Source organism: Sphaerodactylus townsendi, linkage group LG03 (assembly GCF_021028975.2).
Source record: "Sphaerodactylus townsendi isolate TG3544 linkage group LG03, MPM_Stown_v2.3, whole genome shotgun sequence".
Lineage (NCBI taxonomy): Eukaryota > Metazoa > Chordata > Lepidosauria > Squamata > Sphaerodactylidae > Sphaerodactylus > Sphaerodactylus townsendi.
In genome coordinates this window covers 168322859-168341531 of record NC_059427.1, presented here as the reverse complement: position 1 = coordinate 168341531, position 18673 = coordinate 168322859, and the positions used below count along the sequence as shown (strand labels likewise).

General features: G+C 43.5%; 1 protein-coding gene across 1 annotated transcript in view; it reads right to left on the bottom strand.

Moving 5' to 3' along the window:
- NCKAP1L (NCK associated protein 1 like) overlaps window positions 1-18673 on the bottom strand; it is a 640546-nt gene that overhangs the window by 144156 nt on the left and 477717 nt on the right. The window lies entirely within an intron of this gene.

Below are 18673 nucleotides of genomic sequence, written 5' to 3'. Positions count from 1 at the left end.
CTAACCTGAAATGATAGAAACATGTCTTGCTCATAAGTATAAAATATACATTCTAAGACCATTTCAAGGTGGGAAACAGCTTGGGGGGGAAGATCTAAGCAACAGCCAGCATGGTATAGTGGTTAAGAGCAGGTGTACTCTAATCTGGAGAGCCAGGTTTGTTTCCCCGCTCTGCCACTTGAGCTGTGGAGGCTTATCTGGTGAACCAGATTGTGCACTCCAACACATGCCAGCTGGGTGACCTTGGGCTAGTCACAGTTCTTTGGAACTCTCTCAGCCCCACCTGCCTCACAAGGTGTCTGTTGTGGGGAGAGGAAGGGAAAGGAGCTTGTAAGCCACCTTGAGAGTCTCCTTACAGGAGAGAAATGAGGGATATAAATCCAAACTCTTCTTCTTCTTCTAAGCCCCCTCTTTCAGCATGCCACAGTCCCAACCCAACTTAGACACACGCAAGGCTGAGAAGGAATTTCAGGACACAGTGCTCCAGTTGATTCTCAGCGACCCCAAGGAAAATGTAACTCTGATTAGGCCTTTATGCACCAGGCCACACATATTTAAGGAGGATAACTGGCTAAGAGTCACAAGTCAGACCCTTCCTGCCAGGATGAACTTCTTTGCAGCTGTTCTCTCTTCATTTTGTCAAATGAGAGTTTTATTTTCCTGGGAACTATTTCTATTATACATTTGCATATTATTTTTTTGTTGATAATATATTCTGCTTTATACTGAAAAGCCAGTTTACAGTAGCTTTTTAAGAGAATTGAAACACTTCTTTCCATGGGGCTCACAATCCAAAGGTTAAGAGAGAGAAACTGAGGCCAAAATGATTACTCACAGACATATCTGTTTAAAATAAATTGAACCTTTAGCTAGTCCCAACAGAGCATCAAAGAGTAGTTCATTCTGTGAAATCTCCCTTCTAAATGACTTAGTCCAGGTGACTGGTAGACTCTAGCAGAGCTGATGATCATACTCAATGGCTGCTTTTATGGCTGTCTCATTTGCTCTCCTTCAGTGCTGTCTCCAGCTTTAATAACTCCCTCCTTCAGTTTGCTGCATATCCTAAATGACTGTTCTCCAGCTCAAGACTGCTACTGATATCTCTTCAGGGTCTTCATCCACCATGTTTGTACCTTGGCTCTGTCACTGCAGCCCTTTCCTCCCATTATTCCTCCCTCAGTGTCAAACCTTCTTTATGGGTCACATGATTACACAATGCCCATTTTGGGACGTAATTAGATTTGCTTCTTAGATCTTTGGCTAAGATCAAGTGTATAGATGTTTTGCTGACAAAATACTATGAATTCATGCTGATCAAGCCACTGTAACATGGTTCAGTCAGTCAAAACTTTTCCCTGAACTATGTCAGCTTTTTTGCCATGTTTCTGCATTTCTAGGTTTTAACCATTTGTAGTTCCCTTCCCACATTGTAGCGAACACCCTGGCATATGCTTTCAAAACTGTGTGTGCCTTATAGACTGGCTTTGATCTACCCAAATTTCTAGAAACAAGGAAGGTGTCTGTTAGTTTCAAATGTATGGCATGTAGCCCTCGACACCTCAGAAACTCTGCAACCCTGCTGTGCAGCACATCCTTTCCACAGGTTCTTTTTTCCCCATGGTTACCATGATGATCCTTAAATGATAATACACTTAAGCACCATGGGGATGAAACATCAAAACCCAACTCACCCACATGACACATATCTTATTATTCTTTACCTGCTTTCCAACTACAACATAGTCTGCTCTGGCACCAAGCCATGTCTTCCCATGATCAAACATTTAATTACACCAAATAGCATATCTTACAGCATTAACTCTGATCTTAAACAGTCAGATACAACTATGGAAGAAAACACTAGGAAGCCTTCTGAAGAGGAATAAAATTCAGTCTCCTGGAAGCCTGTGAGAACTGTTGCCATTGTGTTAAATTTAATCTGCTAGTTGGCCCCAAGGGTACCTACCAAATTGAAAATGTATTTTCCTATGTAGATCTGCAAAGTTCTCTGTTGGTATCTCTTCTCCTGAGACAGGAAATCCCACAGGGCAACTGAATGGAGCCCTGGCACTATATAGCAAGGTAATTGGTGAGTTTTAAACAAGGGAAAGAAGAGGAAGGAAGAGAGGTGAAAGAGAGAGAAACTGGGAATGGACTTCAGTGAGGAGGCGACTTCTTTGTACCCAGCTAAATTCCTGGAATTCTACTAACTTTATCTGTATTTCCTGAGACCGATTTTTCTGGGCATAGAGAAAAAGAAGTTCATAAAGACTTCAATAGAGGCAAAGCCCATGGTGATACTGCTCCCATTTATTTAGCTAGTTCATGGGCAATTGAGGGATAGGTGAGCCTGTGTGCTGGAGATTGTGAAATTTCTGCCTTACCTGTACACAGATAAGGAGAATTTTTGTATAAGAATAACCAAGGTGCAGAAGGGGAGGGATCTTCAGATGTTGTCTAGAGGCCATTTTACACAATCAAAATATCCTGGGGGGGTGAGCACAGAAAATATCTCTCTGCAGCCAGGGAATTCCCTCACAGCTCTGGAACCTGCACAGGGTCTGCCCTGGTGTCCCCCATGATATTTACCTTAGCCTGGGTAGAATTCCCAGTCTGGAAATTCTTTTAAAAATCTTGGTGTGACACTGCTTGTGCCGCAATGCCATACAAACACCAATCTAGGGAACAGGACTGGTTTTATTTTCCCCACCAACTGGCTGATCTCTCCACCTGACATTCAATCCAAGCTGCCACTGAAAAACAGCAGCCAATCAGAACCACGGGATACCAAAGACAAACAAAGGAGCAGCAAGGGGAGACATTGTGAGGTTAAGAGCAATTTTACTCTAATCTGGAGGAACGGGCTTGATTCCCCACTCTGCACTTGAGCTGTAGGCTACCTGGGGGTGAATTAGCCTATACACTCCAACCTGCATCAGCTGGGTGAGCTTGGGCTAGTCACAGCTCTTTGGAGCCCTCTCAGCCTACTTCTGGGGTGTTTGTTGTGAGGGGAGGAAGTAGTTGCTTGGCCTTTGAGTTTCCCTACTGGGAGAGAAAGGGGATATAAATATGTATCTTCTTCAAGCTCACAGATGCTTTGCAACTGCCATTCTCAAAAGCTCAGCAGCCAATTAGAACAATCGCACTTTCGGTCTGTTTTACTCAGTACAAGCTTTATTTTACCCCAAATCAATTAGCAGACCCTATTCACAAGAGTATTTCCCTTTGTCAATAAAATATTATTTTAAATCATTAAAAACATAATCAATTTCTCCCATTCCCACAGCAAGTACACAAAAACACCAATTGGGGGCAGACCGAGTGTATTGTTCCTACCCAGCCAGCTGATCTCCTTGTCTGATGTCCATTCAAGCTGCCACTCAAAAGCAATCAGGAGGAATGCGGAATGTGGGCATGCTCAGAAGTACTTCGAAGCAAATGCAGAAATCTGGGCCAATACAGGAACCAAGCAGGCAGACATTACTAACTCTGCTCCTGGGCAGAAACGGGGAACCATGTGTATGCAGAACCGGGATAAAGTAGCCCAGATGTATATTATTATTATTATTATTTATTCCACTTTTATACCGCCCTCCCAGAAGGTATATGTTCCATCTCAACCCTGGTGTAGTGTGCCCGTTAAAATGGCCTAGGGAGACAATTTTTTGTCCCTAGTTGCAGTTCATTGTATGGAAAACTACAAGTTGGGAGGGAAGCTTTAATGTTCCTTATGACCTTTTCCCTCCAATGATAGCATGCCCAATGGCAGAGCGTCCTCCCCTCAGTTCCTTCTTCATAGTGACAAAGGTTGGTTGTTTTGAGCTTGCTGCATAAACTTTGTGTAAGTGATTTGAACTTTAGAGTTGGATTTTACACAATTTCCCACTCTGACTGGTAGCAGTGTGGGTCAAGAAATTAGGCCTGAAAATTATATTCGATATTAAAGAATATAAGGGGCCGATATAACCAATGTGACCAAAGATTCAGATGATGATTTTTCTATGAATTGACTGGTCAACAAGTTAAATGCAGACAAAAGCTTATCACTAAAGAATGTGGTACAGAGTTAAGGGAAGGGAGGAGGTGCCGGCACAAGGAAAGAGGGAGTGAGGAGGAGAGGTACAGAGTTAAGAGGTCAGAGTTGGGAGGATGGAGCTAATGAGATCATTGAAATTGTGTTTTCTATATTTTAATAATAATAAGCCTTTTATTTAGCATAACAATAATCACTAACACAATAAAAAAAACCTGAGATAAAAGGTATACAGATACAAAGGTTTAAGATAAAGGTATACAAATACAAAGGTTTAAGATAAAATATAAATTATTGATTGTGCATCACCTCCAGTAAAAGTGTGCAACCAATTCACAAGTTTCATTGTCAGAATTGTCCAAGAAGGAAGGAAGTCTACCTGATTCTTCCATTTCACTAGGTATCCTAGAAAGAATGTTGGAATATTTTGATCCTGATATTAGCAGATTTAGGGCAACAAAGCAGTTGATGTGCCAATGTTTCAATTTGTTGTTCACCACAAGAGCATACCACTAGCTAATTTCCAAGTTATTTAAATCTACCAATGGCGGAGAGAAAACATTGAAGCGAGAGCAAGTGTAGGGGGCTCTTCTCTGTTAGTTAGTCAAAAAAAATACAAATAGGGAGCCATCCTGTTTTGATATAGAGGGTATGAAAGATGTAAGGGTGAACAAGAGTTTTTCATAGCAGCCCTAAAATAAATTAATCCATTAAACTCCAACAATTTTGTTTTAATAAGTTGTAGGATTCCTGAACCTTCAAGATAATGGAAACTGAGTGAGAGATATACCAAGTGATTCAATCTTTCTTTAGATCTGAGAGGAGACAATGGATTAGCCTGAGTGTCAGACAAGAGAGTGGGTGGAGTCCTGGCGAGGAGTTAGCAAATAAAATGCTGAGAAATGCAGGCAGTAAAATTTAACTCTCAACCAGGTCCTATAAACTGGCCCAGTTTGCAAACGGGGGGGGCCTTGTAATTTTACAATTTGGCAGGCCACCATGTGAATTTTACGGAAAATTTGAATTGGACAGTATTATTCAAAGAATTAAAATCAACTGCTTGGGAGCCAGATAGGTACTCCATAAAGTAACTGCCTTCTATCTTAGAGTTAAAAGATTTTTAGTGCTGCTGGGACAGGGGTAGCCTTTCCATAAAAGCGTGCAATGGCGAATAACTGATGGTAGCAGCTGCAATGGCAGCTTTTGTGGGAGTATGGAGGTTATAAGAAAATGTAATTCAAGATATTTGTATTGGTTAACCTACTCACTGGCACTATTAATAAGCCCAGTTATGTTTTTTTGTATTGTTTTGGCAAGGTCAAAATCTTGGTCTTTTGATAATTGATGACTAGTCCGTTATCTGTACAGTACTGCCCTACATCTATTCAGCAGTCGACTAAGTCCAACTTTTGAAGCCGAGATAGAAGGATGGTATCATCAGCATATAGAAGTATTGGAATATGCCTTGAGCCTAATTTAGGGGCATGGATTTTATTTTTTCTATATATTTTAATGAACACTGAAATGATAGTGAGATATATGGAAACTATTCTGAAATGTAGTCTAGAATAATCATATATCATAGTAATTGTTATAATCATTTTAACCTTTTAAAGTGAATAAGTTGTATGTATGTGAAATCTTTTTTTACAATGGAGATGTCCCTCTCTTGCCATACCCCTCCCACTTAGGAATGTTGGGAACTGTCTTATCTTGACAAAGCCAGATGCCCTTTTAGTTCACTTTGAAGAGAGAGGAAGACACCATTCTATCTTTGTTCAGAGGCAGAAGGGCAGTGGTGGGATCAAAAATTTATTTTAATAACAAGGTTCCTTTGGTGGTGGGAGTCAAACAGTGGGGCTGCCATGTACCTCTCCAGGTCCTATTGGGCAGGGAGGTTGCTTTAATAACCTTCTCGGCATTCAAGAAAAAATTAGTAACCACTTCTAGAGAAGTGAACGAGAACCTAGTTGGATCCCACCTCTGCAGAAGGATCATTTTTATTTTAGCTTACATCATGAGGGTTTGGATCTTGGAAATATGATCATAAGGTTATGTATGCATGTAGGGATGGTTTTTTAAATGTGACATGTATTCTTTGTAGCTATAAAAGATAAAGATCTTTGCCTGGCTGTGTGTGACTCTCTTAGAGAGACCACCCTGTGAGAGATATTAATTCTACACAGTAAACACATTTATTTTCTTTAAAGCCTGAGTCTTTGGTATTCTTTTCTTCATCAATCTTTCCAAATGTAACTGAGCTGGGTAAATAGAGGTTCTAGCCCCACAGCAGCTTGCCCAAGTCCCTAGTAGAAAACCATTTTTTCTTGAGGAACTTTGCCTAGAGACACAAGGAACTGAACCAGGAAAGCATATGCATTGGAACTGCATCTGTGCAGGCCAGCAACACACCAATCTTGAGCTTCTCAACTAGAAGATGCTCCAGTCACTGAACCAAATCCCCTTCCCTTCATATTCTTACTAGATTCACAAAATGGCTGAAGAGTCTTTCATTAACGTATTATCAGATTGGTGGATTCTGCTGGTAGAAATATAATGGGTTGACAACAGAATATCCCAGTTTGGGAAACACTGCATGGGTCCCTTCCCAAAGTGGGATGTAATATATTTCCCTCAACCCATTTTCAAAATCTCCAAGTCAGCATGTTTTTGAAAAATCCCAGGTTGAATCCACTCTTGAGGGAATGGCACAGGTTCCCAAATGCTTTATTTTCCCACTCTGCTACCCGTTCTCCCACCTTGTGGCATGTCAGTTTCGTTTCTGCTCAGCTGCTGACCGGGTGGTAGCCCATCATTTCAGAAATGTCTCCCAAGCATGTTTTCTCCCCATGGCAGTGACTGTGAATGCCATTTCACCCAAATGTGTATAGCAATGGATTCACAACAAATGTTCTTTTTTAAAAAAAATGCTCAGAGCTTGTAGCCAGGCAGATGCACATTTTGGGATGTGGATGGGGCATATTGCTTTGCTTCTTTTTTGCATAGATTTTATTATTTTATATATCACAACATTAAGGGGGGTTTACATGCTTCATGTTTACATATGTCATGATTTCAAAGCCCTAAACTTTTTTCCCATGCTGTAGAAATGGGAGGGAGGGTCTATATGGAGCTTCTGGGGTTGCTGGTAGATTCTCCACCAATCAGTGTTCCATTAGCAGAGGGGTAGGAATGAGCAGTGATGGCAAAACAATTAATCAGAATGCAGGAAAAAGGGATGCTTGAGCCTAAGCAGCTCTGTTTGCATTGTAAAAAAAATAGCATGTTATGCGAGGTGCAGAGAAAAGAAAACAGATGGTTCTTTCCGCGGAGAAAGCAGACAGTCAGGTAAAAAATGCAATAAAATGGACCCGGATTCAAAAATAACAGATTCAACCTGTTATTATTATGGTGTGTGGAATCCACCAGAATGATTTTTTGATTAGCGAGGCTTTCCGGTAATTTCAGTCAAGAGTTATGAAATATGTTGGCTCAAGCAGATATATCGAGGTCATGCTTACTTGATTTAAATGTATGAGAAGATGACATGGGTGCTGTTTTCATTTATTTCCCATAGAGTTTATTTCCACTCTATCATTAAATAGCAAAGTAAGAACTTCAAAAAAGAAGGCAAGCTGGATGTCCAAGTTTAAAAAAAGATTGAAGTCTTCAAAGGAGAGCTAATTTTGTTATTCAGGCAAAAAAAATGTCAAGTCACTTCTAGCCTATCTTTTCCTTCTCAAAGTCATTTAAGACTGTAATTTACCCACCTGAATTTTGAGTCTATGATGTGTTTCTTTTTGAATGTTCATAGCCATCTCAGTATTGAAAAGTCTGTTGTGACTGTAATCATTCAGCCAACAGATGGTCAGGAACAGATGCTACAGGAGGTAACATTCCTTTTAATATAAAAATTAGAAGGACTTATGTAATTCTATCTATGACCCCATTTCTCTCCTGGCGATACTTTTAAGCCACCTACACTTTCACTCCCCCCCACCCCAGTGTACTGTGCATGATGGGTGGGAGGGATATGGTTGCCACCTTCATTATTTCTTTGTCTAGATTTGAGAGGTATGGCACTGCAAACCACAGAAGAGATAGCCAGTAAGAGCATGCAAATGAGATCTAGTGATGAGTTTGGCAGTTGTGCTGGATAGCTGAACCTGTGAGAAGGTGGCATGTAAATTGAAATTACAACAATAATTTCCAAGAAGAAAACTGCTGTGGGCCATACTCTGGAGAATGATGAGTCCTCAGGAGGCGACAGAGGCAATAAGCCCAGAACAGGTTGGGAACCAACAAGAGCTGGTCTTGGAGCAGCCAGGGCCCCTGCAGGCTCTACAGGGTAAACAACAGGTAGGTGAAGACTCAGAGCCTGATGTGCCTGCAGAAGCAGGCTATGGATCCATCCCTGCTTCAGCTGCAGGGACTCATGTACCCTGCATCCACAGACCCACATGTCAGCAAGCAGAGAAGCGGGGACTGTTGCCAGTTAAACAGAAGTGCATGCCTGCCTGGCTCACAGAGGAAGGGCACCGCCTTCTGCAGCAGGGCAAAAGCAAGAGTCTTCACAAGATGATAGGCTAACATGCTGAAAGACCATTAAACAGGTTCACAGAGCATACCATTGATGCAACCAAGGCATGAGCTGACTCATTATATTGATTCTATGCATTTCGGCCCTTGGACTGGACTTCTGATGCATAATTGTTTGACAGAGTCTCAGACTAGACTCAGCCCTGCTGTAATCTGACACTTCTGCCTGGAAACCCAAGTCTGGATAGAAATCTATCAAGCTAAGGTGACCAAGAATACAGCATATTGCCAATGAGCTTTGTTACCTAGCTTAACAGTATAGATATTTTTCTCAAAATAGCAATGGCAATAGCAAAATAACTCAGCTTGGCAGTGCGAGAAGCAGGCTAGGTGGGATATTTTAGACAACTGTACCAGAATTGGCTTTTGAAACGTTCCACAGAGAATGCCCAAGACATCAAATTGTAGTTTTAAATGTTTTTATACGTTTTTGTTGCAAAACAATCATACAGTGAGACGTTAAGAAACATGCGCAGTTCCTAAGTGATATAAGCAGGAGAAAACAGATAGGTTTGGATGATAGGTAGGAGGAAAGTACTGGGGGACTTATAAATTTACTAAATTCAGCTGAAGAAGTTCGAAGAAGAGGCAAGGATCCCTATGATAGCATGGGGATCCAAGCGAAGGGCGATATATCACATCTCAAACCAACTATATAAAGAGAGGTTTAGCCAGTAAAGAGCGCTGAGGCTAGGGTGCACAGTACTTTTATACCCCTTTGTGAAGGGAGGGGCAGGAACAAGTAAGTTTCAGTTTCTGTTTCCTGGATCTGCTGGGATTTTGCTGCTGGGATCATGGCAGGCTAATTAGTAGCTCTGTTGTTTCTAAGTGTTGGGATAATAGGGTCAATTGCTTCTTGATTATATCAAGGGAGCCCTGCATGGCTTTATGCAGAGTTCCTGCTCAGGTATTCAAATTTGGCTGAGGCTTTGAATGAATCAGGAAGAGATTGAATGTTAAGGAGATTGTATCTAAACGTGGAAATGCAGGGGAAGGAACAATTGAGAAAATGGTTTCTCAAAGCAGAGTAAATGTACAACCCTAAGAGTATCCAGGGGAGTTCTCTAGGATCCATTGTCAGAACAGAAAGCAGTGGGGTGTGGTAGTCGAGATGCCTGTCCATGGTTCTTAGGGCTTCAGATTCCTATTGACTGATGCTGTTCACCTGATGGGAATTGTAGTCCATGACATCTGGAGTGCCAAAGGTTCGCCACCACTGTGCTAAGCACAACCTTGAAAAAGCTGTCCTTGGTATTCTTCGATTTTATAGGAGAGGAGTCTGATCCCTCCGTCTCAAGAAATTTCTGCATGGAGCACCTCTGGAATCTCTGGAAATCTCCAGTTTTTGGGAATTTCTCAAAACAAATTTGCACACCAGTTGGGCTGTTCTGCCATCAAACCTTCAGCTAAAATTAGAGTAGAGTAGAATTATCTCTACGCTCGATAGTAACCCTAGTTTATAAATCACTATTAATTACTAGCCGAAGTTTATCTCCTGAACATCCCCAGGCCTTTTGACTCTTGCCTATGGAGAGATGGATAACTCATAGCGCAGTTTTGTGCTGAGACCGGTGGCTAGTCTGGGCTTCTCAAAGTAATATCTGAGGGCTCTTGAATTCTATCCAATAAAACGACTCGTAAAATGAAATTTGTTAGTCCAGAGTGTTCACACCAATATAGGTCTTATAAGTAGTTTGAGAGTGTCTATAATTTATAGACAACTATCTCCCTCTCCCCTGACACTTCCTGCGTACTTTATCAGTTTAAGAAATTGCAAGTACAGAAATGCCTTCACTAAGGCACATTTAGATATTTTACCTCTCGCACTCCTGGAAGGCTGTTTTAATGGAAATCAATATAGGAATAGAGTCAATCTGCAATCCACTCTGTGCAAAGAAGATCTCATGCCATTTTTAGATTTCTTAGGACAAAAGGTGGTGGTTTTATTCCAGTAGCCATGAAGTAAAATTTGGCTAAAACCTTATCCCCGCTTACATATAGTGTTCAGTTGGGGCCATACAAGAACTTTACTAGAGAGAGTTCAATCTAGCTTTCTTGGGGCTCTATTTGATGCCCCCAAATGCCCGGCCACAGCTGGGCTTAGACAAGAGGCCAGTCTTCACAAGGGATGATTCCACACAGCCTAATTATACTGGGTTACATTTGGTATTTAAAAATCTGGGTCTATTTTATCCTGGTTTCTCCCTTTGCATGGGTGCCCATTTCCATGAAGGAACTGAGTTAAGATTGGGAGGAAATACTTCCATGTATTTTGCATGAGCCCACCTTTTTTTTTTTTTTTACAACGCAGATGCAGCATGCATGCTCGAACATCCCCAGTGTGCTGCATTCTGATTGGCTCTCCCCCACCCCAAGGCAATGCTTCTGATTGGCAGATCCACAAGAACCACAGAAAAAACAAAGCAGGGCATACCCCCCCCCCTTTTTTTTCTCTAGCTCTGGAAAGTAGCCAGTTCAGTGAGCAACACGGCAAGTACGCCGGACTATACGAAGTAGAAGAAGAAGAAGAGTTTGGATTTATATCCCCCCTTTCTCTCCTGCAGGAGACTCAAAGGGGCTTACAATCTCCTTGCCCTTCCCCCCTCCCAACAAACACCCTGTGAGGTAGGTGGGGCTGAGAGAGCTCCAAAAAGCTGTGACTAGCCCAAGGTCACCCAGCTGGCGTGTGTGGGAGTGCACAGGCTAATCTGAATTCCCCGGATAAGCCTCCACAGCTCAGGTGGCAGAGATGGGAATCAAACCCGGTTCCTCCAGATTAGATACACAAGCTCTTAACCTCCTACGCCACTGCTGTTCCTCTTTTGACCAACAGTGGGCAGAGCACTATGTCCCAGCCACATTTAAAGGTGTGAAAGAAACCATGAGACACTTACCCCATGATATACCAAATAACATTTGACTGGTCTTGGGGGCTGTCACAGGGTGCTTGAGAGCATCCTGCCAAGCAGGCGCTTCCCCGCCCCTCCCCCCCAGGACCCCATTGGAAACGTGAGCCCAGAGCTGCGAGGCTGGACTCTCCAAGCTGTGGCTCAGCTAGTGAGTGGCGCTTGACGAGAACGAGCAGGAACAAGGTGGGCGCTTGTGCTTTCCCACACAGGCTCGCTTGCCTGGCTTCCAGAAGACCTTCCCGGCCCCTCCCAGGAACCTGTTGGGAATGTGAGCCCAGAGCTGCAAGACTGGGCTGGCCGGGCTGCAGCTCGGCTAGCAAGCTTGGCAAGAGCGAGTGGGAACGGGGCGAACGCTGGTGCTTTCCCGCATGGGCTCGCTCGCTTGGCTCCTGGAAAAGCTGTCAAAGGGCACTTCCGCACATGCAGAATAATGCACTTTCAATCCACTTTCACAATTGTTTGAAAGTGGATTTTGCTATTTCGCACAGTAAAATCCAGCTGCAAAGTGCACTGAAAGTGGATTGAAAGTGCATTATTCTGCATGTGTGAAAGTGCCCAAAGGGCAGAAAACTTGCTTGGGGAACATTTAGGAAAGGGTGAGCTGCAACTCAGCAGAAATGAAACTGACATGATGTAAGGTGGGGAGATCAGGTGGGAGGGTGGGAAAAATAAATCGTTTTTTCTCCCGTGGCGTTCCCACGGAAGCAGATTCAATGTGGGATTTTGGGGGGAAAATGTGATTTTAGCAGTTTTTCAAAAACCCAGGATTAGGGAAATATTGTGGGACAAACCCTCTTAACTGTGCAAATTTCTTTGGCAAACCAGGATATTTCCCTTGCTTAACCTGGGATATTTGGATCATGTGGAATTGACCAAGGTGGAGACTAAGGCTAATTACAATTACCCTGTCTCTCCGAAAATAAGAAACCCCCTGAGAATAAGACGTAGTAGAGGTTTTGCTGAAGTGCTAAATATAAAACATCCCCCGAAAGTAAGACTTAGCAAAGTTTTTGTTTGGAAGCATGCCCGTCGAACAGAACACCAGAGCATGCAGCTGTGGAGCGGAAAAATAAAACATCCCCTGAAAATAAGACATAGCACATCTTTGGGAGAAAAAATTAATATAAGACACTGTCTTATTTTCGGAGAAACACGGTAACTACTGGTTGAAAATTTATCTAACTCCAATTGGCCTAATGCCTAAATTCCTCTCAGTTGCTTCATATTCACCATTGTGTACCAGGATAATAAAAAACTAATCAGGATAGGTCTAGATCCAGAACTGCTAGAGATAGGACTGAAAAGAGCAAAATCTCTGGTAGCTCAGTGCCTTAGCAATGGCCCTTTCCCCACTTTCCTTAAGCTCCGCGCTACTCTCCTCAAGTAGCGCGGGGTCCAGCTCCCTTCCCCACTTCAGGGGCGGTGAGAACGCAGCGGCCCCGACGCTGCCTCTCTCCCGCCCCCTCGACGCGCGGAATTCCTGGCGCCTTTTGAAATGGTGCCTTTCCTGGCGGTAGCACAGAGCGCGGGGTCATGGGGGGGAAAAGAAACCAGGGTGCCAGGAATCGCCAGCCGATGGAACGTCTTGCCCGCAGCAAACCTCGGGCAAAGGTGAGTGGGGAAAGGGCCAATATTGAAATGCCGGATGAAACTGCACTTCTTCCTAACCCATATCAGGTTCTAAAATCATGGCCAGGTTTATCTCCTGCCTCTTATATTTCCACTATTTCTTTATCCAAGTTTAGGTGAGCCTTTCCCAGAGCTCAATTTGATGCCCTTCCATCCGCTGTACTACATAGGAGAGTTCAAAATCATCGTTTTGAGTTGCGGCAGTGTCTATGTAGCGATAAGGCAATAGAGATGGTTTCACATTTATTACTTCGCTGCAAGTTATATATGGAAGTTAAGATCCATCTAATTTCATCTCTGAAATTATAGACTGAGTGTATTATGTACTGACTGTATATGCGAACGTGTAAGCTGCCCTGAGCTGAGCCTTTGGCTGGGGTAGGGTGGAATATTATTTATTTATTTATTTGGCTTCTATACCGCCCCATCCCCGAAGGGCTCTGGGCGGTGTACAGCATATAAAATACAGTATAAAACAATCAAACATTGAAAGCAGCAGTAAAAGCTAAAATTTAAATTATGCAATACATTGGCGTCCAATTTCCCAGATTAAAATTCCCCCTCCCCCGAAAAAGGGAGGCATGGTGAGTCTCAACAGATGGTAAGTGGCCTAGATGACAGGCCACAGAAAAGGGGGGGGGCACCATTAGTGGTCGGCTCCTCCAAAGGCCCGACGGAACAGCTCCGTCTTACAGGCCCTGCGGAACTCGCCAAGGTCCCGCAGGGCCCGGACAGCTGGAGGAAGAGAGTTCCACCAGGCCGGGGCCAGGGCTGTAAAGGCCCTGGCCCGTGTGGAGGCCAGCCGCATCGCTGAGGGGCCGGGGACCACCAGTAGATTGGCCTCCATCGACCGGAGAGGCCGTGCAGGGACACATGGGGTGATGCGGTCTCAAAGGTACGATGGTCCCAGGCCGCGTAAGGCCTTAAAGGTCAACACCAACACCTTGAAGGTGATCCGGAACTCCAATTAAATTCCAATTAAAGCAAAGTTAAGTTACCGTAAGCTTTCTTTTTATTGCTGATCTACAACTGTAAATGGATACTACCGCTGCTATAGCAACAGCGTCTGCTCCTGCGATCAAAAGTCTATTGAGGATCTATCCCACGTTACATTTCAATGTCTAAGACATGAGGTCGAATGTGACAGATTTTTGCAGACCATAATATCTCACTTCCCAGAACAGTCAGATCATGAGAAATTAGTCAGATAGGGAGAAATTAATTTCCATTATTTTCCATAATTGTCCACTCTAGGTCACTTGTCACTTCTAATTGGTCTCTGGTCTGTATGGTCTTATTATTATTATACTAAGAGAGAGAGGAAGAATGACGAATTTGTATTATAATATGTTTTCTTTTCAAATCTTATCTTGTCATTTTTATTTTGTTTTGTATTATTCTTATGACTTTTTTTGCTAATGTGACAAACTGATTGATCAGAGAAGAAAAATGTGTGTATCGATGTGTACTGTATGCACACATCTTTTAAATGAATATTCTGTCACCCCTCCTTTTAAGCAATGAGAAATGGGGACACCCCCCCACCCAGCAAACAAAATTTGGCCCAGTTCGCAAAGTTTATTATAACCAAAGCAGCGTATAAGGTCTGACTGAGTGGGAGGCGAAGGGAAAGAAGGTGCTGACACCGACAATTTTCATTTTAGGCAGTCACCAGATTGTGCTGTTGTTACTGCAAATGAGGAAGCCTCATCAAGTCTCCGCCTACACCCTACACTCAAGAACAGGAAACAGCTGCGGGGGCAGCTCCCTGTTTGCTGTTAAGCCCTGAAAGGGTCCAAGGCCTCAGTCAGTTGTGTTTCCATTTCCTTCCTGTCAGACCTTCTTTAGCACCCAGATAAGGAGAAGCCAGCAAGTTGAGAGTAAGCTTCATGGGTCCCAATGAAGCTGGATTCAAAAAATTACACTGGGTGACTTTGGACCCAGTTTCTTTGAGTGTGCTTTTCACAGTTGTGGTGAGTCAAAATAGGTACACTGCATGTAAGCATTTCTGAGCACCTCAGAGGAACTGGGGGAGGTCTTAACATAACCAACAAAACAATAAATGGGTAGCTGCTGACACATTATCCTCCGCCTTCATATTTGGTGTCAGCGGGACTAGAAGCTACGGAGAGCACAGGAAAGGAACAGTCCTGGCCGGAAAGTCCACATTATGGGGTTGTCAACACTGGGTTTGGAAATTTCTGGAGCATAAGCATAAGCATTTTATTGTCATTGTGCACGCACAACGAAATTTACAGCAGCATTCCTCGATGCACACAATTTCAGACTCATACATCATCCTCACTTTCCCCTTCCTCCACCCATCCCTACACAGCCCCAAATACATCAATATGAAGCAGTGGAGTTTAGCATAGCCACAGCTCTAGAGTAGAAGCTGTCTCTAAGCCTCTTTGTCCTAGTTCTGAGGGCCCTGTATCGTCCTGAGGGCCCTGGAGATTTTGGGGGAGAAGTCAAGGCAGAGCACGGGTTTTGGGAGGAAGGAACCTCAGGTGGGTATAATGCCATAGTTTCCACCCTCCAAAGCAGCTATTTTTGTTCGGTGAACTGATCTCAGGGTGTGTGTGTGTGTGAGAGAGAGAGAGAGACGCCATCAGGTCGCAGCCAACTTCTGGTGACACCAGCAAGGGGCTTTCAAAACAAGTGAGAAGCAGAAGTGGTTTTGTCCTGGCCTTCCTCTCTAGAGCCTTCCTTGGTGGACTCCCTTCCAAATACAACCCTGCTTAGCTTCAAAGATCCGAGGAGATCGAGCTATACCATGCTGCTTTCCCTCCCGTTCAGATATTTATACCCCACTTTTGTGCAAATGAGGATCAAAAGCAACTTACAGCAGTGTTCTCCCCTCCTCCATTTTAAACTCACATCAAGCCAGGAAGTAGGATGGGCTGATGGAGTGAGCTTCGATGGCACAGTGGGGATTGGAACCTGGGCCTCCCAGATACCAGTACAACACCCCAACCATGAACAGAAGACTTTCAAGTTGGAGGCAGGGAAGGGAAGACAATACAGCCAACAGGAGATAAGACTGGAAATTTACCAAGAGGGCAGGTGGAAGAGAGAAACAAATATTCTCTTCCCAGAGATCACTACCTAGAAAACTGTGAGTTTCTTAACCCATTTAGAAGCAAAGGTCCCCTGGCCCTCAACAAATATGAGGCGAGTTTCCTCCAAAGAAACTGAAACTGCTAAAGGAGGCATCAGCTCTCTTCCTAGACACACCCAACCTATTTTGTGGGGTGGAAGGGAGAGATTCCATTTGTCCACAACTGGCTCATAACAGGAATTGTGCCTTCAGACAACAAAACTCTAAGTACTGCTCTCTCAAACTAGGAATGGTAGCCAAGAGTTTTTGATTTGCAGGCTCACATCCCCTGACTCAAACAACTGCCCTTTCTGTCTTACCCCAAGAAAGCAATAAAACAGGAAACAGACATGTCCTACCTTTTAACCAACCAAACTCCACGACTTCCGCATGAGCTAGGTTTGGATCTGCCACTCGCCCAACCCATGCCCCCCAAAAGAAAATGAAGACATTCAATAGGGCCATATCCGTTCTTACCTTTTTGATATTGTACAATCGGATGAGAACTCCTTTGCCCCTCTCATTGAGGATTGTCAGTTTCTCAGCAAACTTGTGCTGGTACACAGAAGGAAGAGACATCTGCCCAGGAAAAGCGCAACTTTGCCCCCCTTGCTCTCCACAGGGACACGAGTCCCTAAAGCAGAGTGCTACCGTTTGTGCAAGAATCACCAGGGAAGGGGGGTGGGGGCACTCAGCAATGCAAGGAGACACACAGCTTCTGAGTCACTGTTGGGTCCCCAGCTAAATGCAAGCTTCTCGCTCACACTTCCCTTTTGAAAAGTGGTGAACGCCACTTCCCTTCGTAAGCTGGGACTTCCTGTGGCCAGGGTGCTTAACACAGCTGAACCAGAGCAAAAGTTCTGCAAGTTATGCTAGCCTATTGCAGCATTCCCCCCCCCCCAAAAAAGAACAAAATCTGTGGAATCCTGTTACCCTAATTTAGGGTTCCAGGATCTTGCCTGGTATCAGTGAACCCAATAACCAATGCCAAGAGTGGAAAGAAAATTAGTTCGGTTTACAGCTGCAAAAAGACACTTAAAGCTCAAAAGGACAAGCTGTGGCACAGGTTACAGTTCCTTATATATAGTTCAAACAGCATGTGGCATAGCAACAATACTCTCATTGGTTCTTTATTTCACAAGTTCCACCAGCTACAGGAATATTTAAGTTATTTATAATCTCAATGTGCAGGTTTAAGTAACCCCCCCCCTCTCTCTCTCTCCCCCCTCTCTCTCTCTCTCTCTCTCTCTCTCTCACAGAGAGAGAGAGAGAGAGAGAGAGACATTAACTCTAACATGACCTGCAACAATTTCTCCACGTTCCTGCTAACAGGACTAGGACCAACCAAATTGACCCAAAACGTAGTGTAAGCTTCCAAGCTCATCAGAACTCTTCAACTTCCAGGTGAGTCCTAGTAAGCTGGCAAGCTTGCACAATATTTTGTGTTAATTTAATTGGCCCCAACAAAAGGGATGATGTGGGTTTTGTTCATATTTGGGGATTCTGGGTGGATCAATGTGGCTATCAGTAACACCTGCTGTTGCAAAATGCCTTCTTCTTAATGGACAAATAGGCATAACATAAAATACACCAATATTCCCCACAGATGTATCATATCTACTAAAATACTGAGATTACCACATTTTCTCCAGGTAGTCTCATGCATTTTTTTGTACCTGTATGGAAGTCAGGCAGAAATTCTACAGGCAGTAGTAGGCAAAAGTAAATTCTATAAAGAAAGGCCTCGTGCTGTGTTTCTGTTAATGTCAAAGGACTGAGTATGAAGAAACCAATAATAATAAGCTGTCAACGGCATAGCCAGCCTACACAGGAAAAAAGGAAATAACCCTGTGCTTTTTCTATCAATCTTATACTATGCCCTTCTGCCAAGGAATTATGCAGAGCACACCTGTAAACTGTCTAATTTAGCCTTCACAGCTATGTGTGAGATAGTTTAGGCTACAGATACTACTGGGTCCAAGGTTACCCAATGAGCTTCATGGAGAAGCAAGGTCCTACCAGAACAAGGAACCCAGGTCCTAGCAGAACAAGGAAGCAATTCTGGGTACACTTAATGTGTGAGTATGCCCGCCCCCCCCATTCTGTAGGAGTTCATGTCAGAATCAGATAAATCCATATTTCCATCCTTATCATACTAAGTCTGGCAAGTGGTTTCAGGCGCACAGAAGAACAAGTTAAACCCTTTCCTCTCCAGTTCTAAGGCAAACGGGATGCTTAGCGAGTCTACTTACAAAACATGTAAATTAAGAATGTAAATCAAAATAGCGGCACTTGAGTTTCTTGAAACTTGGGAATAGCTGGGCCTACAAGGAGCAAATGCCGTGTGACATTCGTCGTAGGCATTCGCCAACAAGGTTACAGACGTAAGTCCCTGAGCCTTAA